The sequence below is a fragment of the Halichoerus grypus genome, chromosome 2, assembly GCF_964656455.1.
Source record: "Halichoerus grypus chromosome 2, mHalGry1.hap1.1, whole genome shotgun sequence".
NCBI classification, from domain to species: Eukaryota; Metazoa; Chordata; class Mammalia; order Carnivora; family Phocidae; genus Halichoerus; species Halichoerus grypus.
In genome coordinates this window covers 73,214,253-73,237,492 of record NC_135713.1, presented here as the reverse complement: position 1 = coordinate 73,237,492, position 23,240 = coordinate 73,214,253, and the positions used below count along the sequence as shown (strand labels likewise).

The 23,240-nt window shown below is 37.6% G+C and overlaps 1 protein-coding gene across 3 annotated transcripts in view; it reads left to right on the top strand.

Moving 5' to 3' along the window:
- Positions 1–23,240, top strand: part of MACIR (macrophage immunometabolism regulator) — a 169,067-nt gene that overhangs the window by 62,576 nt on the left and 83,251 nt on the right. The window lies entirely within an intron of this gene.

The following is a 23,240-nucleotide window of genomic DNA, read 5'->3' as shown; positions in this document are numbered from 1 at the left end:
GCTGTTATTCTAATATCAAGGTATCAGCAGGTTAGTTTCTTTGAGGCCTCTGTCCTTGGCTTATAGATGGCCACCTCATTGTGTCCTCACCTGGTCTCTTTTTTTTTTTTTTTTTTTTAAAGATTTTATTTATTTATTTATTTGATAGAGAGAGACAGCGAGAGAGGGAACACAAGCAGGGGGAGTGGGAGAGGGAGAAGCAGGCTTCCTGTGGAGCAGGGAGCCCGATGCGGGGCTCGATCCCAGGACCCTGGGATCATGACCTGAGCCGAAGGCAGATGCTTAACGACTGAGCCACCCAGGCGCCCCCTCACCTGGTCTCTTCTTCATGCTCTGGCATCCCTGGAGCTCAGACTTTTCTTTGTGTGTCCAAATGTCCTTTTCTTATAAAGACATCAGTCAGATTGGATTAGGTCCTGCCCTGTCAGTCCTATTTTAACTTAATTACCCCTTTAAGGACTCTGTCTCCAAAGATAGTCACACTCTGAGGTCCTGGGGGTTAGGACTTCAAGATATGAAGTTGGAGTTGGGGAGACACAATTCAGCCCCTAACAAGGCAGCACCCCACAGTCTGGGTTTTTCAGAGGCAGGCAGCTTGGGCATCTGTGTCCCATTCTCCTCATTCAACCCAGTAGACAAGTATGTATTATAAACAAGGAGAGAACAACTCCAGCATCACACATGCAGTGACTTAATTGATGGTTTAAGCTTATCCCTAGACAAGAATCCCCCAAAAAACTTGTGATTAATGCAGATTATAAAGGCTCGCTAGAGAGAGTGTGGAAGTACTTAACTATTGCAACAGAATCAACTTTTTTTCATAATTGTGAGCCTTATTCCATTCTGGAGATGGCATTGTCCTTAAATAGTTAGTAATTGGTACTTCGGTGCCTCTGGCATTTGTTCTAAGCACAGCTCCTATCCTCTAACACAAAGCATCTGTGGTGAGAAATGGTGGTTTATATGCTCTGTCTGCATGTTGCCACCGTCTTTGAAGTCAATAAATGCTTAGCCTTCCAGATAGAGGCTCCCACACGGATGATGAGAACAACTACACAGACTACTTTTTCCAGGAAGTAAAGATGAGTTTAACTTTTGTGGGGAAAAAAAGAAAAAAAAAAAGTATAAAAAGTATAATAGAAATTAAATACCCTAAGATTGTGCTTGGAACTCTTCACTTAAAAAAAAAAGTGCATGTGCTTTTTGTTGGGTGGGATGAAAACCAGTAATATTGATCTGATAACTCAAGAATTTGGAACCAAATATTTTCACTTCACGTTTCTATAACTTGGTTCACTTGGTTACTGAATGAATCAGAATGCTTTTGTAAGTGATGAGGCATTTTTGCAACCCTATGGGTAGACATCATGATATGGCATCACATTTGGAGTCCTAGGAAGTAGAGTCTTCTAAAAAAGTCATAGGTAACAAACATCAGGGAGTAGAGACTTGGCCTAAGGTATTCTCATCAGTTTCTCCACTTAAGAATTTGGAATTAGGTTCAGAGACTTTAGTTCATCCCTGTTGGAGATGAGGTGATAGAAAAACAGGGTTTTGGATGTGTGTATCCTATTTGGGCCATGTGCATCCCAAGGTAGAGAAGCCCTATCTGCAGAGAAGGAGAAGAATAAAGGAGACAAAGCAAGAGATGAGGAGATGGGAACTTCTTATCTTCTAGGGCCATGGTGACTGTCATCACAGTTCCTAACTACCATGTTCTTTCTTCTTTCCTTGCCTGGTGTGGCTTAGGGATATTTTCTGCCATCTGGGATCAGTGAAATACCCATGCATCTTTTTAGTAAGTACCACTATTTGCTTAAGAGTGGTTGAAATATCCTGTTTCTTAGAATCAAAATATATCCCAGACCAAGAAAGGTAATCAATTAATTGTGAAAATCATTATCATCCAATTATGAGTAACCATCCCAAATTGATCAGTTTCTTCCTTTCTTGGAGATGACCTTTGTAGTCACTGTACCCTCAATTTAAACCTCCAAGTTATGGAGACATGAATATTCTAATTTTTACTTGCTGGTTTATATTACTTATAATCAGATTTTCTGTGGTTTGAAAGTTTTATTTCTGAAGTATGGGAGCCAAGTATGCTAATTTTAATGCTATAGTGTTTAACACACTGCTGGTCCATATTAGAGCCTCAATAAGTAGCTGTGGACTGATTCATTTTGCCTTCTTTTCTAAGTCCCTTGTGCGGCACAAAGCTTTGCATTGTTGGGTAATACACTTAGCCTGGCTTCTAGTGGATACTGACTCGCTCCATGCTGTGAAATGACTATGTTAGAATTGGTGCAATGAATCTATCAACTGCCTGAATTCAGATACTGTCAATGTATTTCACATTTTTTAACTCTTTTCTTATTCTTCTGCTATGGAGGATTGCCAAATAGTCCAGTCCAGAGAAATTTAGGGCTAGATGAAGATTTATTTTCTTGGGTAAAATGTGGGATAATATGCTGTTTAACTAATGACATGGTTTGGGTCTCTGTTGCATCTCTAAAATCACCTAGTGTATAGACAGTTGGATAATCAGGGTCAGGTTTAAAGTAGACCTGCTATCACTGTCAGGTGTGAAGCCCATGGGATTCTTAACACCAGAAATGGAGTCTGATGCACTTGTCCTTTTGAAGAAAACACCCTCCAATTACTGTGATTTGATAGTTTTGCCTTCAGCTCTAGAAGCTCCTGCCTGGTAATTAGTGGTACAGCCTTAGGGCAGCTTCTGCATAGCTGCTACATGTACTTGAGGAAAGAATCTAGCCACCTTGAGTCAGAGCTTTCTTAATGCCTTTATTTGTCCTTTTTACAAAGAAAGATATAATCTTGCATTTATATAATTAGAAGTGGCATGTGCACAACAAGGTGAGTGCACTTAACACTACTGAACTGCACACTGAAAAGTGATTAAGAGGATAAGTTTAATGTTCTATGTATTTTACTGCAATGAAAAATTTAAAAAAGATAACAACTGGCTCATGATCTTATTCTTACCTATATGTTGCCTGAGGTCATAGGCAAGTGTTGATGTAGGCTAAAGTGGGCCCTTTGGTTTTAAATTTATATTAAATGTTTTCTTGAATTAGCACTATCCCTCCATTCACCTTGAATGCTAAATATTCTCAAACATCTTGTAAATACCCCAGCCTTCCTCCTGTCTGCTTTGCTTCCATCAACATTTATTGAGCATTTATTTCTGGAACCAAAGGATTCCAGAAGCAGGATGTGCTCCCTGCCCTTAAGAAACTATAGACTGGTTGGGATGACTGACAAGCAAACAGTAGGGCACCAATTCTAAGGCAAATATGTATGTCTACATGATGTTTAGGAAAACCTGAGAGGGGCATCAGCCAAGTCTGTGGCGGGGGTAGAGGGTGGACATGCAGGGCTCGGTGGAGGAAGTGATGCCGAGTCGGGAAGAGTGAATAGGGAGTAGCTGAATGAAGAAAGGAGAGCATGGCTTTGCAGACAGAAAGAAAACCATGGAAGAAGGTGCAAAGCATGAGGGTGCATGAAATACTGCAAAGAATTTTATATCTTTGGTGACTAGTATTTATGTGAGAAGGAGCTGGGAACAGGTTAGGGAAGGTGGGGAAGTGGCAAAAAATGAGGCCAGAGAAATAGACAAGGTCAGACCCTGGTACACTGTGCTCAGGAGATTAGATTTTATCCTAAAGTTTCCCCTAAATATTTGGGGGTAGAATCATTGATGGAATTTAAACAGAAAAGGACATCAGATTTTTGGTTTGAAAAGATCACCTTGACGGTGCTACAGGAATGAATTAAAAATGAAAGATACTGGATGACTTTTCAGTAATCCAGATGAGAAATGACAAAGGTATGAACTAAAACCGTGGGCCTGGGGGAGAGGGAAGGGAGTTGAGAAATGTGGAGGGTGACTAGATAGGAGAGGAGTGAGGATGAAGAAGGAGGAGTCGAGGATGAGTAGTTATTTGAGTACCACTGAAGATTTGTGCATGCAATATATGGAAAGCCCCTTCCTCAAAATAACTGTAGTGACTAATAGTCATGCTCAAGTATTTAGGAGTGAAGTGTACAGATGTCTACAGCCTACTTTGAAATAAGATGGATTGATAGAAGGCTAGATGGAATGATATGTGATAAAGCAAATATAGCACAAGTGATAGAGTAGAATCTAGGTATATAGGTATTCACAATTCAATTATTTCAATTTTTCTGTAAGATGGATAATGTTCAGAAGAAAATACTGGGGGGGGGAAATGTTGATCCTAAATTAATTTATGCAGTGTGGAGAAGTTATAATACAGTTTATTATATAAAACAATTACAAAATAATTCAAGTTACCAAGACCACACCCAGTAACTTGAAAACCCCATCACATGTACTACTCTCATAAAATATAGCATTTCTACACTGTGACTGTATTGATAAACTAACAGATATTTTACTTTAATATGTTTGCTCTTTTGAGCCATGCATATTTTCCCCCAAATAGCTAGTAGGCAAATGACTGGAAAAAAAAAAACAAAACATGCCATTGCTCTGGATACCAATAGGTAAAATATATAAAATATTGCTTACTGCAGAATATGTTACTCCATTTAGAAACCGGTATAATTGACTTTGGGTACCACGTATAAGATGGCAATTTTAAATATTTTTGAAAAACAAAGAGCTTCCTGATTTATTATATGACAAGGGCACTTAAGCAAGGTAGGGAATCTGGACAACAGAATAGATGTGGGATAAAGGGGCATAGGGAGAGAGGGTTATTTTAGGCTTGGACATACTGAATCTGAGGTGTCATAAGTATATGGTTTTGGAACTCAGAGGAAGGTTCTTGATGGAGGTGGGGAGTCATTGGAATATAGCCAGATGGTCACATGGATGAGGCCCCGGGAGGGAGGTAGAGTGTAAGAAAAGATGACCAAGATTAGGGCTCTGGGGAAAAGTTCAGAGAGATACAGAAGCCAAGCCTTCTAAGGGGACTGGGAGGGCTCATCCAGATAGGCAGGAGTAGAATGCATGCACACGAGGAAGAGACAGAGAGAGACATCACAGACCTGAGGGAGTAGTGAGTCAGAAGGAAGGAATGGCTAGCAGTGCCGAGTGCTCCCCTGACATCAAGGCTAAGGAGTAACTCCTGGGTTTGGTGGTTCTGAGTGATCAGACACCTTGTAAGAGCAATTCCAATGAAGAGATGGATTCAGAGGATGGGATATAGTGCAATAAGGAGTTGAGGAGCAGACAGGTTAGAATTTGGATACAGCAAGTGTAGATCATTCTTTAAAAAAGTCTGTATGGTGACTAACATAACATAACAAAATTAAATTAAATTAAAAAAGATAATACTAAAAAAAAAAAGCCTGACTATGATGGATTGAAATAAACAATTTTTTTTTTTTAATAAGATCAGAACGCAAGTATGTCTGAGGGGGAATATCCTTGGAAACAGATGAAACAAACAGAAGAGAAGTTGGTAATAATTGAGGCCAAGTGCCTGAATGGCTGTGAGGGTAAGGAACCCGAAGCCAGGTGAAGAATATAGGCCTGGATGGGGCTAGGGACACCTTCCTGACCTCCCACTGAAATGAGGAAGAGGAGGTGAGGTTGCGTATGGATAATTTCCTTTCCTGGGTGGTGAAGAGGGCAAACAGGAAGGTGAAGAAGCTCTAATTACGGGCATCTTATTTTTTCTGTGAAGTACCATATGAGGCGACCAGATTCAAGTGAAAGGGGGAGCGGTTGGGGTCAGGGCTTATACAGTTGGTTTGAAGGTAACTATCATGGAATTGTGAGCAGGATCAGAATAGAGTCATGGAAAGGAATGCCAGGTCATCAGAAGGCAAGGATGGGTAGTTTCCTCCAGGAGTTGTCTGCTACTTAGATGTAAGAGACCTCTCTCTAGCCAGTTCCACTCTAACTGCTCATCAGCTCTCAGCTGCCTTTTGCTTTGGGTTTAAGCATCATCATACACAGAATGTACCGGAGGCTGACACTTTGCCTTGTGTAAAGGGCTAAATATTTTCCACTTGTACAACTCACAACAATGAGAAAATGAGTTTAAAGATGTTTTCCCCTGAAATCTCATTTGAAATATACTCCTTTTTGATGTTGGTACCGTAATTAGATTGGCCCACAGACAGACCTGACCACTTAAGCTGGACATGATCTAGTGTCTCTGTTATATTTTACAGCTTGTCTCCTTGGGCAGGTAGCATATTCTGGTTCTACAAGCCTGAACGTTCTTTTATGGGGAGACATGTTGCCCAGTCTAACCCTCCTCCCCAGCTCCTACATATTCGGGTGGGAGTCAAGATTTCACAGCTTTAAATCAAGATCTTATTATTCACCTTTTATTTTGCTACTGACCACCTGTCATCCCAGTGTTCTTTTTGGACAAGTCACCTCCAGTCCTCATCTCTACTTTCGGAGATATGGTTGCAAGGTAGGAATCAACTCAAAGGCAGGGTCAACCTCTGGTATGTGGCTTCCTATGTGAGTCCTAGATGCTTCATTTTGATACCTTGCTTCTCATGTGGCTTTCTTCTCAACCTCAGCTTCGGCTGCAAGTCCTTCTCTGAAATTCCTCGAAGTGAGGAGCCTCTCAGTTTCTCCACTGACAATCACCCCAACTACTACTCACTGGCATCCAGAAAAGGCCACCACTGAGTCTTTCCTGAGTCACCACACTCAGGAGACAAAACTTGTTTGAGTCTGAACTAACCATCGCTTGGTTTCCCATGAAGCAAGATTAGTAAATGTTTCAGGAACAGTAGTGAAGTATTGAGTTAATTCTGTGGAACTCAACATAATTTGTTGCTTATTTCATTTCCGTTTTGAAGATTCAATCCCATTCTTTAGATTTGGTCAGCCATTTGGTGAGTTCCATTTCCCTACCTTCTGCTTACTAAAAGGTGCTCCTCAGGGTCCCAGGCAACATGGCAAGGCAATAAAGAGACAGATGAATCACAGTACCGGTCATCAAAGGTGCTTATGGTTTGGTGAGAGACAAGCTAACAGTTAAAAGATAGCAGTGCTTTTTAGAAGATAGGGTACAGAATAATCAACTGGAAGGCAAGAAAAAAATGCAGATTGCTGAGCACATCCTTAGATGTATTCTATAGAGCTACCAAAGAATTTGTATTTTTAATAAGCATGTAGGGGTGGGTGGGCTGGGCAATGGTGGAGGTGAGTCTGATGCAGATGGTGTGAGAACCACACTTGGAAAAGCAGCACAAGACGATGTATAAGGGTTATAGTAAAGGTATCTGCCCTGGGTGCTCTGGGATCAAAGGAGGGCTGACAGGCTCAGCTGACGGAAGTGGTTATAGGGTGGGGAGGCTGAGGAAAGGAGGTTTTATTGTTATGACTATATTGTCCTCTCACATAATCTGTAAAGATGAAGTCATATAAATCTCCTTGACCTTGGCCCTTTGTCTCTAAAACCCCTCCTAAAGTATTTCCTCCTGGATCTATAGTGTGCACCCTTTTCTCTTAGGTATGTTTTTACGTTTTTACTAAACACATCGCTCTCTGTAGCTTCATGGGTTTCATGTGTCTCTTCCCATTTCTAGACATGTACTTTAAGTAGCAGTTTCCTCCAAAACTGAGTTTCCCCTCCTCGGCTCTTTATTTCTCCATTTCAATGACTGTATATGCTTTTTGTCTTTAACAAACAAGCTCTTTTCCTTAATTCAGAACTGAAAATATAACCCTTACCTCACTCAGACCGTGAATGCATTGTTTGTCTCTATCAATTTGAATGTAAGTTGTGGGGTATTTTTTTGTGATACTGTACTGCAAAGAAAAAATGTCCAACTGAGAACAAAACATTTTCTTTCTAGAAATCCATTAGCTTTAATGGGTATCAGTCTGTAGTTTTTACCCTTGGGAACTTTGCTGAGCAAGGACTACATAAGCAGACTAGGTTAGAGTAACTAATGGTAAGTACTATGGAAAGTTATCACAGGATAGCTTAGCACCTTTACATTTGTGTCTTTGAATTTATACTTTGATGTGGAGATGTATCACATGCAAATCTTTATGTAGTTAGTCTCTCAAACAAGTCATCACTGAGAAATGAGAAACAACGTCAAACCTTTTTTTATATCCAAGTATTATTTCCCTCATATTGAAAGGTTGAAATACAGAGACAAAAGTTGTTGTGTTATCTTGGCAGGAAGGAACGATATGAAAAAGTTGTGTCATCCATTTTATGAAAGAAGACATTATGAACTGAACTGGGTTCCCCTAAAATGAATATGTTGAAGCCTTGACCCCCAACGCGACTGGATTTGGAGAAAGGGCTTTTAGGAGGTAATTAAGGTGAGATGAGGTCACGAGGGTGGTATCCTCATCTGATAGGATTAGTGGTTGTATAAGAAGAGGAAGAGGAAGAGAAAGAGATTCTCTCTGTGCTTCTGCATGGAGGACAGGCCATCTGAGCATGCAGTGAGAAGGCTACCCTCTGAAAGCTGAGAAGTGAGACCTCAGGAGAACCTGACCATGCTGACACCCTGATCTCATACTTCGAGGTTCCAGAACTGTGCGAAAATACATTTCTATTGTGTCAGCTACCCAGTCTATGGCATATTATTATGGAAACCCAAGCAGACCAGTACAGAAGATACACTTGGCAGCATGGGATTTGGATCTGGGTTCTCATTCTGATTCTACCACCCTTAGATCCTGTGGTTCTAGAAGTGTCATGGGACCTCACTTTTTTCTCTGCAGCATGAGGGAGTAAACTGACTTCAAAGATAATTTTTAATTTTTGAAATCTTTGATTCTAATTACATAAAATGCACTGCTTTGTTGAAGATGGTATAATATTGAGCTGGAAGCAAACTTCAAGGCCTTTTTTACCTAAGTCCCTCATTCAGTGAAAAATGAAATTAAGTCCCCAACGTATTAAGTGATGCACCTTTCCCAATGTCACACTCATATTCCTGACAGTGCCTAGACATGTAGACATTCTTCGTTCCTCTTTCTGTTACACTGCTGAGTGGGGTGTCAGCTGTTAAGCAGGATTAGTGTTTTCTATCATGGACCTCTTTTATTGGGAAAATGTTAGTAAATTAGAAAATACCATGTTTTTCAGAATAAAGCATTTTTTATTGTATTGTGGCAATTTTTGATGAACGTTTGCTTTTAAAGTTACCTAATATTGCATTTAAGTATTTTTCTCTAAAAATTAATAAGTAATGCCAGTAGACATATATAGCAGTATTTTTAATAAATTATTTAATAAATATTTTAATAAAATAATTAGTTTTTTAAAAAAAAACATGCACATGGTAAATAATTAAATAATATAGATGAGTTTACGATGAAAAGTAAGTTTCTCACCCATAATTCTCCATTCCTAATTATTCTCCCCAAAGGCAAAATCTTTTAGCTTTTACCTTTTAAATCTCTTTTGAAGACTATCTTGATAACTTGAGAGCATGTGCTTTTCCTGTGTTCTTCCATACATCAATAAACTGCATCCATAGACTTCCTATTAAGAAAGTTGAGGTAATGACTCCCATTGTCCATCTCCATCTCCCATACTAAAGTTTGTTATTAATATTATTTTTGTTTTTTCTAAACCTTTGTAATTTTTAAATAATATCAGAAAACTCAGTTTGGGGGCAGGATTGTTTGATTCCTTGCTTTCTAAAATGAGTACATCGAAGTAGTAGAACTCCTACTCTTTTCTCACTTTTTATTTCCTATTTCAACACCCTTCCCCAATCAGCTACACTTCTGTTTTTACATTGTCAAGGTTAACATTTACATCCCATTCTGCAGCCACAAATGTGTTCCAGCTTGTACAGAACAGACCTTGAAGCTCAATGTTGAAAACTGATAAAACAGTGTGTAATATTTTATTTTTAAAGAATGTTTTGGAACCCCAGATATTCTGTACAAATGGATTTTCTGCAAAAATGGAAATTGAAAATTTGCCCCTTAGGCAATCCTGGATTAAAAAATTACATTTATTTGAATTATGATGGGAAGTAAATATGCCATTATTCTCTGCTTTGCTTTTAAAAAATGACTTAGCATATATAAAGTGTGAGAAAGGGTGTTATGAATATCATTTAAATAATTTTTTAACTGTTAATATTTATAAAATCAGAATTTCTGGTTTGGTTCAAAAGGTATGATTAGACACTGCATTAAATTGTATTGTTTCAGAAGCCTTGATAGTGATTCTTTGACAACTGCTTTACTCATTAAATTCCGTAAAATTCTACCTTTCATACGCTTCTGCCATGTGAAGCTTAAAATTATTCCAAGTAACCAAATCAGAACCTCACTATAAATCATCCTCAGAGTCACACCAAAAAAACTGTTATTGTTGAAGTATAATTACGATAGCTGGTTTGGGATGAAGGGAAGGTCTTAACCTTAATAATCTCCCTGTACTAAATTCTCTTATGTCCAGTGAAGCTTGTAGGAGGTTTCAGTGGGCTTTGGGTCAAGTGTGTCTGTATTTTTAATTATATCAACAACTCTAATACATTGCCTTTTTTTGTGGTCATATTTCCAGTATGGTTGCTAGGGAGTTATTTGTATAGCAGGGACTACAAGTCTCTATGCCTTTTTGATGAAAATATGTTCTTGAGCTTCCTTGCCTATTTAGCATTTCATATCTTGCAGACATAAATCCTGGAGCTAAGCTTAGCTCACACAGCTCTGTATATTTTTACTTCCCCAAGGATAGTTATATCATTTCTGAGGTAAGAGGATCAATACGGAATAGGGTTCTCTAAGTAAGGGCTAAACCAGCACCAAATATAGCCCTGATGAAGCATTTAGTGGCTTCCTGTTTGTGATGTTCATCAAAGCTATAAAGCTGACTAATACCAGGATTTGAGCTCTGCAGAGGACTATATGGTCACAAAATATCTGAGACAGTCTTCAAACTTGTCATAGTGCCTGAAGGTTTCTATTTTTACAATAGATTGAAGTGGAATTTCCTTTTAAAGCCCTTAACTCCTGATTAAATCACATTTTTCATTATGACAGAATTTATTATGAACTAATGTCACTATATTTTGGTAGATTCTTCTAGATTATGAACTCCTGGAGAGCATTCATTATGCTTTATTTTTAAAATATTTTTTACAGTGTACTACAGGATGCTTCTCGTACATGAGAGTTATGGTGAGCACTGCTTTTCTGCCTGGCACAGTGCTAATCAATTTAGATGCATTATTTTCTTTAATTCTCACAACAAGCCCATGAGGGAGGCACTTATTAGCCCCATTTCATGGATGAGTAACTTAAGGAAATGAGAGATTAAGTCACTTGACTAGAGGCAAATAGCTAGGTAGATGATAGAGCCAGAATTGATCTGTGTGCCTGAACTCTTCCAGAATGTTGTAAAGTTGGAATATGCGGTATGCAGCCTTTTCAAATTGACTTCTTTCACTTAATAATATGAATTTCAGTTTCCTCCATGTCTTTTCATGGCTTGATATTACTTTTAGCCCAGAATAATATTCCATTGTCTGGATGTACCACAGTTTATTTATCCATTCACCTGCTGACAGACATCTTGGTGGCTTCCAAGTTTTGGCAATTGCGAATAAAGGTGCTATGAACGTTTGTGTGCAGGGTTTTTGTGGCTATAAGTTTTCAAATTCTTTCATTAACTACCAAGGAGCACAATTGCTGGATTGTATAGTAAGAGTATGTTTACTTCTGTAAGAAACCACCAAACCATCTTTCACAGTGACTGTACCATTTTGCATTCCCATAAGGAATAGATGAGAGTTCCTGTTGCTCCACATCCTCGTCAGCATTTGGTGTTATCAGTATTCTGAATTTGGACCATTCTAGTATGCATGTAGTCATATCTCAATATTTTATTTATTTATTTATTTTTAAAGATTTTATTTATTTATTTGACAGAGAGAGCACAAGCAGGGGGAGCAACAGACAGAGGGAGAAGCAGGCTCCCCATTGAGCAGGGAGCCGGGCCCAGGACCCTGGGATCATGACCTGAGCTGAAAGCAGACACTTAACTGACTGAGCCACCCAGGTGCTCCATCAACATTTTAATCTGAAATTCTCTGACATGATGTTGAGCACTTTTTCTTTTTTTTAAGATTTTATTTATTTATTTGACAGAGAGAGACACAGCGAGAGAGGGAACACAAGCAGGGGGAGTGGGAGAGGGAGAATAGGCTTCCCGCAGAGCAGGGAACCTGATGTGGGGCTCCATCTCAGGACCCCAGGATCATGACCTGAGCCGAAGGCAGACGCTTAATGGCTGAACCACCCAGGTGCCCTGATGTTGACCACTTTTTCGTATGCTTATTTGCCATCTGTATATCTCCTTCGGTGAGGTGTCTGTTCAGGTCTTTGGCCAGTTCTTTTAATCTGGTTGTTTGCTTTCATATTATTGAGTTTTAAGGTTTTTTTTTTTTTTTTTTTTTGGTATATTTCAGGCAATAGTCCTTTATCAGATTTATCATTTTGCAAATATTTTCTCCCTGTCTGTGGCTTGTCTTTTCATTCTCTTGACATTGCCTTTTTCAGAGCAAAAGTTTTTACTTTTAATGAAGCCCAGTTTTCCAATTATTTTTTGTATGATTTGTTTCTTTGGTGTGGTATCTATAAAGTCATTGCCTTACCCAAGGTCATCTAAGTTTTTCTCTGTGTTATCTTCTAGGAGTTTATTAGCTTTGTGTTTTACATTTAAATCTGTGATTCATTTTGAATTAACTTTTGTAAAGAGTGTAAGGTCTGTGTCTAGATTTTTTTTTTTTTTTTTTTTTGCATGTGGATACTCAGTTATTCCAGTGCTGTCTGTTGAAAAGACTGTCTTTGCTCCTTTGTCAAAGATCAGTTTACTGTATTTATGTGTGTATATTTGTGGGTTCTCTACTTTTTTTCATTCATCTATTTGTCTATTGTTTTACCAATACCACACTGTTTTGATTACTGTGGCTTTACAGTAAGTCTTAAGGTTGGATAGTTTCAGTCTTACAATTTTGTTCTTCAATATTGAGTTGACTATCCTGAGTCTTTTGGCTCTCCATGTACTCTTTAGAAACAATTTGTTGATATCCACAAAGTAATTTGCTGGAATTTTAATTTGAATTATGTTGAATCTATAGGCCAAGTTGGGATGACTGACCTTCTTGACCATATCGAGTCTTCCTATCTATGCAAATGAAGTTTCTTTCCACTTATTTAGTTCTTCTTTGATATCTTTCATCAGAGTTTTATAATTTTTCTCATATGGATCTTGCACATATTTTATTAGATTGATACCTAAATATTTCCTCTTCTGGGGTGTTAATATAGATGATGTGTTTTTAATGTCAGATTCCACTTGTTAATTGTTCGTGTATAGGAAAGTGCTTGACTTTTATTGTATTCTTCAGCCTTGCTATACTCACTTATTAGCGTGAGAAGTTTTTTGTTGTTGTTATTGATTTCTTCAGATTTTCTACATAGATGATCATGTCATTTGTGAACAAAGACAGTTTTATTTCTTCCTTCCCATTTGGTTTACCTTTTATTTCCTTTTATTGTCTTGTTGCATTTGTTAGAACTTCTGGTACGATACTGAAAAGCAGTGGTGGGAAGGGAGTTTCTTGCCTTGTTCCTAATCTTAGCTGGAAAGCTTCAAGTTCCTCATTATTAGGTATGATGCTGGCTGTAGATTTTTTGTAGATGTTCCTTATTAAGCTGAGGAAATTTCACTCTATTCTTAGTTTCCTAAGAGGTTTTTTTTTAAATCATGAATTGGTGTTGGATTTTGTTAAATCCCTCTTTGCACCTATTAATATGATCATATGATTTTTCTTCTTTAGCCTGTGGATGTGCTGGATTGCATTAATTGATTTTTGAATGTTGAAACTGCCTTGTATTACTTGGGATAAATTCCATTTGGTTGTGGTGTATAATTCTTTTTATACATTATTGGATTCAATTTGCTAATATTTTGTTGATTTTTGCATTGGTGTTCATGAGAGATATTGGTCTGTACTTTTCTTGTAATATCTTTGCCTGATTTTGGTGTTAGGAAAATGCTTATAAAATGAGTTAGGAAGTATTCCTTCTTCTGTCTTCCAGAAGAGATTATAGAGAATTACTATAATTTCTTTCTTAAGTATCTGGTAAATTTCACCAGTGAAACCATCTGGGCCTGATGCTTTCTGTGTGGAAGCTTATTAATTTTTTTAATTTTTTAAGTGGATAAGGGACTATTCAGGTTGTCTATTTCTTCTTGTTTGACTTTTGGTAGATTGTGTCTTTCCAGGAATTGGCCCATTTCATCTCGGTTATCAAAGTTGTGGGCATAGAGTTATTCACAATATTCCTTCATTATCCTTTTAATGTCCATGGGATAGTGATGTCCCCTATTTCATTTCTTATATTAGTAATTTGTGTGTTTTCTTCCCCCCCCTCTTTTTTTCTTAGTTAGCCTGACTAGAGGCTTATTAATTATATTGATCTTTTCAAAGAATCTGCTTTGGGTTAATTTTCTTTATTGATTTCCTATTTTCAGTGTAATTGATTTCTGCTTTAATTTTTGTTATTTCTTCTGCTACTTTGGATTTGATTTGCTTTTTTTTTTTTCTGGTTTTTCAAGTTGAAACTTAGATGATTGGTTTTAGATATTTCTTCCTTTCTAATATATGCATTAAATGTTGTAAACTTCCCTCTAAGCACTGCTTTTCATTACGTCCCACAAATTTTGATAAGATACTTTCATTTTCATTTAGCTCAAAACATTTTTCAATTTCTCTTGAGATTTCTCCTTTGATCCATGTATTATTTAGACGTGTGTAGTTTAATCTCCAAGTATTTGGGGATTTTACAGCTATCTTTCTGTTATTTCTAGATAATTCCATTGTAGTCTGAGAGCAGACATTGCATGATATGTTCTGTTCTTTTAAATTTAAGAAGGTGTATTTTATGGCTCAGAACGTGGTCTATCTTGGTGCATGTTTCATGTGAGCTTGAGAAGCATATGTATTCTGCTGTTGTTGGATGTCAATTATATCCAGTTGATTGATGGTATTGTTGAGTTTAACTATTTTCTTACTATTTTCTAGCTGTTAGATCTGTCAATTTCTGATAGAAGGGTGTTAAAGCTTCCAACTATAATAGTGGATTCATCTTTTTCTCCTTGTGGTTTTATCAGTATTTGCCTCATGTATTCTGATTCTCTTTTGTTAGGCACATGCATGTTAAGGATTGTTATGTTTTCTTGGAGTATTGACCCCTTACAATTATGTAATGCTCCTCTATTCCTGATAACTTTCCTTTCTCTGAAGTTTCTGTCTTGAAATTATGATTGCTACTCCTGCTTTCTTTTGATTAGTGTTATGATGGTATATCTTTCTCCATCCCTTTACTTTTAATTTACATGTGTCTTTATATTTAAATTGGGTTTCTTTTATAAAACATATAGTTGGGTCTGTTTTTTGGTCCACCCTGATAATCTCTGTCTTTTAGGTGGTATATTTAGACCATTGACATTTAAAGTGATTATTGATGTAGATGGATTAGAATCTACCATATTTGTTATTCTCTACTTTTTACTTTTGTTCTTTGTTATTATTTTTGTCCTTCACACTTTTTCTGCCTTTTTTGGTTTTAATTGAATAGGTTATGTGATTCATTTTTCTCTCCTTTCTTAGCATATCAATTAAACTTTTTCTTAATTTTTTTAGTGATTGTCCCAGAATTTATAATATACATTTACAACTAATCCAAGTCCACCTTCAAATAACACTATACTACTTCATGGGTAGCATGAATACCTTATAATGACACAAATCTTCCTAATCCTTCCATTATATATATATATATATATATATATATATATATATATATATATATTCCATTATATGATGGAATATATATATATATATAATGGAATATATATATTCCTTTTCTTCTCCCCATAATGGAATATATATATATATATAATGGAATATATATATATATATAATGGAATATATATATATATATAGATAATCCTTCCTGTATATATATATATATATAAAATGGAATACATTGTTACTATCATTATTTTGAACAAATTGTTATTTGTTAGATCAATTAAGAATAAGAAGAGTAAAAGTTTTTATTTTATCTTCACTTATTTCTTCTCCAGTACTCTTCCTTTGTTTATGTAGATTCCAGTTTCTGACCTATATTTTTAGATAGTTTGTGATGTGGTATTTTTTTCTTCTTTCTGAATAACTTCTTTTAACATTCTTTTAACAGATTTACTGAAAACAAATTCTCTCAAATTCTCTCAATTTTTGCATGTCTGTAAGTTTTTGTTTCTCTTTTACTTTTGAAGGTTAATTTCACAGGGTACAAAATTCCAGTAGGTTGGTGACTTTTTTTCTTCTCAGCACTTTAATATTTCACTCCACTTGCTTCTTGCTTATATGGTTTCTGAGAAGAAGATGGATATAATTTTTATTTTTGCTCCTTATTAGAGTTCTTTTTCTTCTGGCTTCTTTCAAGAAAATAGCTCTGATTTTCTGAAATTTGAATATGATATGCCTAGATGTTTTTTGTTTGTTTTTGGTTTTATTTGGTACTTGTTCTGCTTAGTGTTTTCTAAACTTCTTGGATCTATAGTTTGGTGTCTGGCATTAATTTGGGGAAAGTTCTTAGTCATTATTGTTTCAAACATTGCTTCTGTTCCTTTCTCTCTTCCTTCTCCTTCTGGTATTCCCATTATGTATATTGCATCTTATGTTGTTGCCTCACAGCTTTTAAATATTCTGTTCTGGGTTTTTTCCCAGTCTTTTTTTTTTTTTTTTTTTCTTTGCCTTTCTGTATTGGAAGTTCTGTTGTCATATTGCTAAGCTTAGATATTCTTTTCTCAGCTGTGTTTAGACTACTAATGAGCCCATCATAAGCATTTTTTCATTTGTTACAGTGTTTTCGATCCTTAGCATTTCTTTTTGATTCTTTCTTAGAATATCCATCTCTCTGCTTAAATTATCCATCTGTTCTTGCATGTTGTCTACTTTTTCCATTAAATCCCTTTGCATATTAGTCATAGTTTTAAAAAAATCCCTAGTCTGATAATTCCTGCCTTATCTGACTGTGGTTCTGATGTTTGTTCAGTCTCTTCAAACTTTTTTACCTTTTAAAATGCCTTGTAATTTTTTTCTTGAAAGGGGGACATGATATAGTGGGTAAAAGGACTGTAGTGAATAGAACTTTAGCAATGTAGTGGTCAGATTTGTGGGGAGGGGATGTGTATTATAGTCCTATGATTGGGTCTCAGTCTTTTGGTGAGTCTCTGCCCCTGAGCTTTGAAATTTACCAGTGCCTTTCAGTCCCCCATTGCTTAGGTGTGACAGGATGGCTAGAGAATGCTGGAGTTGGGTATTTCTCTTACCCCACGTAGGTTAGTTTCTGATAAAATCCCAACAGGCTAGGGTGTGGTGAAATAATTTCTCCTGAAGGCAAGTCTTTTAAATAAGAACAGAATTCTCTTATTTCAAGATGGTTCCTTTTCTTCTCCCCATGATGGAATTCTCTAATATTTTCTTTGTGGATCTAGTAAAGTTCCTAGAGGTAAAACCCACAATGGTGGGTGGGCACTCCTCTATGACTGGGTCACCCTGGAGTTTTTAAACTCTCAGTTGTCTACACTGAGTCACCACTAATTTGCAAGTAAATTTCAGGTTTTCCTACCCTTGCACTGGTTCTCTCAGAGGTTTCTGCTTTGGTAAGTTGTGATTCACTGTATCCACCTGGTTGTGTCTCCCAGTTTGGGGGGCAACAGTTTGTCCTGTGACCTCAAAGCGCTGATGGATATAGGAAGAATTGTTGATTTTTCAATTTGCTCAGCTTTTTTTCTTATTAGGATGAAGCAGTGACTTCTAAGCTTCTTATATCCTGGACCAGAAACCAGGAAGTCTGCCTGAACTCTAGATAATCTTTGTGCCCCATATTGACACACTAACTATTGGTTGACTTGAATTCTGGGTTGTGGTATCTTAGCCTGGGTTATTTAGGAAGTAGAGCCTGAGTTAAGGTCTTATGTGTTACTATTTTATTAGAGAGTTCAATCCCAGGGAGCAAGGGGCAGGGAGGGGAGTGAAAGAAAGAAAAAAAGAGCAGCCCATACGAAGATGTGTTATGAAACTGACCACTGCCTGGTATCAAGCCTGATTGACTATTCAACTTCAAGAGGTCTTGGAAAGGCCATAGAAATGATTACATTTCAGAAGAATATCTGGGGTGGGCTGATAGTAAGAATTTATCTGCTGACTCAGTCTCCTATTCATTACAGTTTTACTCCATGGTTTAACTCTTTTACCATGCACTTTTAGCTTGTCCACGTTTTGGCAAAGAAATCAGTTCCATGGTGTCTTAATTTTGGTTCCCTTGAAAGAAGAGCTTGAATAAAGGCTTGGGGTTCAGGTAACTTATTTGGAAGGTGATCCCAGGAAGCAAGAGTGAGGGAGTTGGGAGAAAGAGGGAAGGAGAAAAAGACAATATAAAGGTGTTTTATTGAGGTCCCTGTTGTAAGCAGTAGGAGCTCTATTCCACCAGGAATTCTGAGAGGCAGTCTGTACATTTCTCAGAATTGTATAACCATAGGATGGGAGGCTGCGACATTTACCTACTGTCTCCCATCCACCATTTAACGAGAGTTGCCCTGGGGGCTAATACCTCTCTTCCCATTCTGGGCAGTGCTTACATGTAGACTGAGAGGACTTCTGGGATTTTGGAGAAGCCTTCTAGTTTGAAAAGCAGGAATTTGAAAAGTCAGCATGAGCCTGAGCTTGTATACAACTGCCTATCACAGAGGTGGGCCAAAGAACTGTGCCATGGATTATCAGATGCCTCAGAGAACAGGGAAGCCTTGGGGCAGATGGTCAGGGTAGTAGTTTTTTTTTGTGGGATAGTGTGAAATTGGGCCTGCATAATGGTGCTGACATGCTGATTTTGAGTAGCTCACATTGTTTATGTGGTCACTAGGCCCTGTTAAAAATATTTGCCCAGGGTCTAAAATGAGTCTCTTCGTATGTGCTATGGTGAGCGCTGTGAATTGTGCAAGACTGTTGAATCACAGATCTGTACCTCTGAAACAAATAATGCAATATATATTAAGAAAAAGAAGAAGAAGAAGAAGAAGAAGAAGATAGCAGGAGGGGAAGAATGAAGGGGGGAAATCGGAGGGGGAGACGAACCATGAGAGATGATGGACTCTGAAAAACAAACTGAGGGTTCTAGAGGGGAGGGGGGTAGGAGGATGGGTTAGCCTAGTGATGGGTATTAAAGAGGGCACGTTCTGCATGGAGCACTGGGTGTTATGCACAAACAATGAATCATGGAACACTACATCAAAAACTAATGATGTAATGTACGGTGATTAACATAACAATAAAAAAATTAAAAAAAAAAACATTTACCCTAGGGGGAGCCCTGCCTCTGTGAAGCAAGTTGGTTAATTGCAGTAGCTGGAGCTGGAACAGAAAAGTAAAAGCGAGAGGACTTACAGTATCATACAGGAGGTAACTGATAATCCTTGGTTGGGTGCTTCTTCAGAAAAGTTTTTTCCAGAGGAGTTTAGAGTCATGTTTCTCTATACATAGAGAATAACATTTGTAAAAATTTTATAAGTGAGTCATCATGTGGGGTAGATTGCAAAATGTGGTTGCAAATTCTTTTCATCCTGGAATGTATATTCCCTCCATTCAGAGTTGGACTCTATTTCTCTACTCTTTTGAGTCTGGATTGGCAAATAACTTTTTCCTTTTAGTCTATAGGTTTCTCGATCAGGAGGAGTTACACCACTGGAGCTAGCCTTGTGACTCCCATTGACCAAAAGAATTAGTGGAAGTGAAATTTGGCAAATTCTGGGACCTAACAACAAAGAGGTCTTGCAGCTTCTGCCTTTACCCTCTCCACTAAGACCAACAGAAGAGGGAGCCAGTCTAGCCTACTGGAAGATGAGAGGCCATGTGGAGGAGAATCAAGGCATCCTAGCTGATGGCCAGCACCCACTCCTAGATATGTAAGTAAGGCCATTGTGCATCCTCCTTGCCTGGCCACTCTTCTACTCAATGAAATCACATGTGTGAGTCTAGGCAAAAACAGATCAGACTGCCCAGCCAAGCCACAGAATCATGAGAAAAACTAAATCACTGTTGTTTTAAGACATTAAGTTTTAGATAGTTTGTGATGTGGTAACAGGTAACTAATCTAACATGGCCAAAATCCTAGGTCTTTGGAAGCATTTTTTATGCCTTAACTAAATAGATGACTAAATTAAATGATGTGTCAATAAGTTTGCAAATACTAATAAGGTTTCCTGGTGAGTTTTGGAGAATTCCTTTTCTGTATTTAACCAATTAAGAAATCACAAATGTGCAGTCACTGTTCTGTGCCAGAAAGTAAGCTTATGAAAATTATACCTCAGTTAAATAAAAGGGTAAATAGTACCTTAAATAGTCTGTGTAACTACAAAGAATAATTTATATGTATGAATTCTTGGCTTCTGGGAGAAGAATATCATCAGTTTAGTGACTCAGAATTTGCTTGTGTAGATGGTGCAATTTTGTACTCTGGTCTGATTCTAAATGATTCTGTGGATCATAGCAATTACTAGCATTCACTAAAAGGACCTAAAGGAATGGGGCTCTGTTGGCTGAATAGGGATGGAGTTGTGCTGGTAGTCTTCTGAAGAGGTTCAGGAACTGGCAGTGATAGGAAAAGGGGGAGAAACCCAAGAAAATAGATTCCTTATCTTCACGGCTTTGCTTGGCACTGTGATGTCTAAAAGCCAGAGATAACACATTTTCTAATGATAGAGGAAATCTCACATCCTGCCTTTATAATTTGTAGCAGCAGAAATTTGAGTTTGGTAAAAAATGGAAAAAGAGAGCTAATGGATTTTCACAAGATCACTCACTGATTAAAGAAATCCTTCCTGCATGGTATTAAGTACAGTAGCCCTGGTTCTTTGACCAAGTGATACACTTGTATTTAGATTATGCAATTGGTAATTAATGGGCCTAATTTATCTACCTTCTGGTGTATTTTGTTTAGCTTGCACTATGTATGAACATAGTGTGTTGCAACTTCATTTAAAAAATCCAAGACCTTTTGCATGAAAATCCCTGTTTTCAACATGTCTTGAAAATTAGATGATCTAGCCATAGCTCTAGAGTGAGGGATGGCACCACCTTAGACAGATCCTATATTCCTCGACCAGCAGAGTATACTGTTTACCTTATTAGTCTTGTTGCTGTAGCATGTGCCAGCCTTTTAGACTCATTTTGAAGGGGCAAGTGCCCTGGTAATCTAGAGTTAATTGACTATTTAAACAACAATAAATGCCTTGATTTTCTGCAGGTGGAAAATGATTAGAAAAAGTGATCTACACATGAAATGTCCATTTTAAATCATTTCCACTACGAAAAAGGCCCCAATTCAGGCAGAGGATTCATAAGTTTAGATAAAATGCCTTTAGGGACTGCTTCACAGCTGATAAAGAGATGCTCCCAGGCTGACAAGAGGAAGAGAAGAGAGTCATTTGTTACTGGGAGTGAAAGAGGGCCCGTGTATTACTTTAGTATACCCTGGGACAAAAAGCTGTCTGCTGAGTCTGTGCAGAGAGAACCATAGACAGCTTGTCCATAGAAGCAGCAGAGACCTACGGACCAGCTGAAAAGGACATCATATACCTCATAGGCAAGCTGTGTGAACAATACGTCAGAACAGGATATTCTAGTCTCCACCTTCTTCCCAATGCCTTGGCTTGGGAGAAGATCTTAGAACTTTGATAGAACCCTATTAAAAGGAGAAGAACCCAAAGAATGGTAATATTAAGTTTTCCACAATCTCAATGAAATGGTGCTTGGGGTCAGTAATTATTATAGAAAATAGAGCTTTCTTTTTTTTTTTTAACACATCTAGAATTGTGGCCTGATATTCATGGCCATTATATTGTCAGAGAACATATTTACTTTAGGGAGGTAAAGAAAAAAAAAAATTCCACTAAGTACAGTTAGCTTGTGTTTTCATGATATTGTGGTTTGGTGTTGTTTTTGCCCTCTAACACTGTTAAGTTTATAAAATACATCCTGTGATTCTGCACTTGATTATTGCACTGAATATTAGAGTCATGATCGTAGGAGTTAATTGCCCTCACATGTGTTCAGTCATTTGCTGCCAGCTCAGTGTCTTTGTTTTAAGAGCATCCTTATGTTTCTCCTTCCCACCAGCCAGAAATGTTTCCAGTGCTATGCACAGGTAATGGCTCTTTAAATTACCACCGCTCGGTCATCTTCCGGACAGGTTTTCTTCAAGAGTCAGCAAACAAGCAGGACCTTCAAGGACTGCTCTCCAAATGAGTGGATCTACTTTGTATGGACAGAGTTTGTACTTGGAAGTGCTTTCTGTGGTTCCAGAGTTTTTTTTCAAGGCATTGAGATACACTGTTGTTCAGTCTTAAACCTTAGTTGAGAGTTCCAATGGAAATTTTATCAATATGACAACTGTATCCGTTTATTTACTTGGAAAATATACGGTGATTGGCACTATGTGTTCAGGATAACAAATAAGATCCAGTAGCTGCTCTCTGGGGTAAGAGCCTTTTGGGTAGGAGATGAATATATGCATGATTGTAGAAGGATGTGAAAGTACTGTGGTAGAGGTAGGCACGGGAAAACAAAGGACAAAAATTGGGATCTGGGAAGTCAATCTAGGAAGGGAATCAGAAAGCATTCTGGGTGAAGTGATATCCAAGGTGTGTTTTGAAGTAAGGGGTTGGAATTATTAAAAAGAAGAAACAAGGATGCTCCTTGAATGCCATGTTAGACTACTCAGAACTGGGTGTGGTTTTATGTGTCACTATTAAAGGATCCTAAGCAAGAAAGGAGCTTGATCTGATTTCCCTTCGGAATGAGCACTTTGGTGACAGTGTGGAGGATGAATTAAAAGCAGAGCAAAGCCAGGGGAAGGGATATCTATTAGCAGGCAGTTGAAATAGATAATAAATTATAGAAGCCATAACTCAGGCACTAGAAGTAGGAATAGATAGGTGGATAGATGCATAGATAGATGCATAGATAGATAGATAGATAGATAGATAGATAGATAGATAGAGATTCAAAAGATCCTAAGAAGGAAGAGGATTTATGCTTTGAAGACTGATTGTTTGTATGGGGTAAAAAAAAGGAAGGAATCAACGATGATTTCAGTTTTCTGCTTGGGTCATTGGTATGACTGGATCATTCAT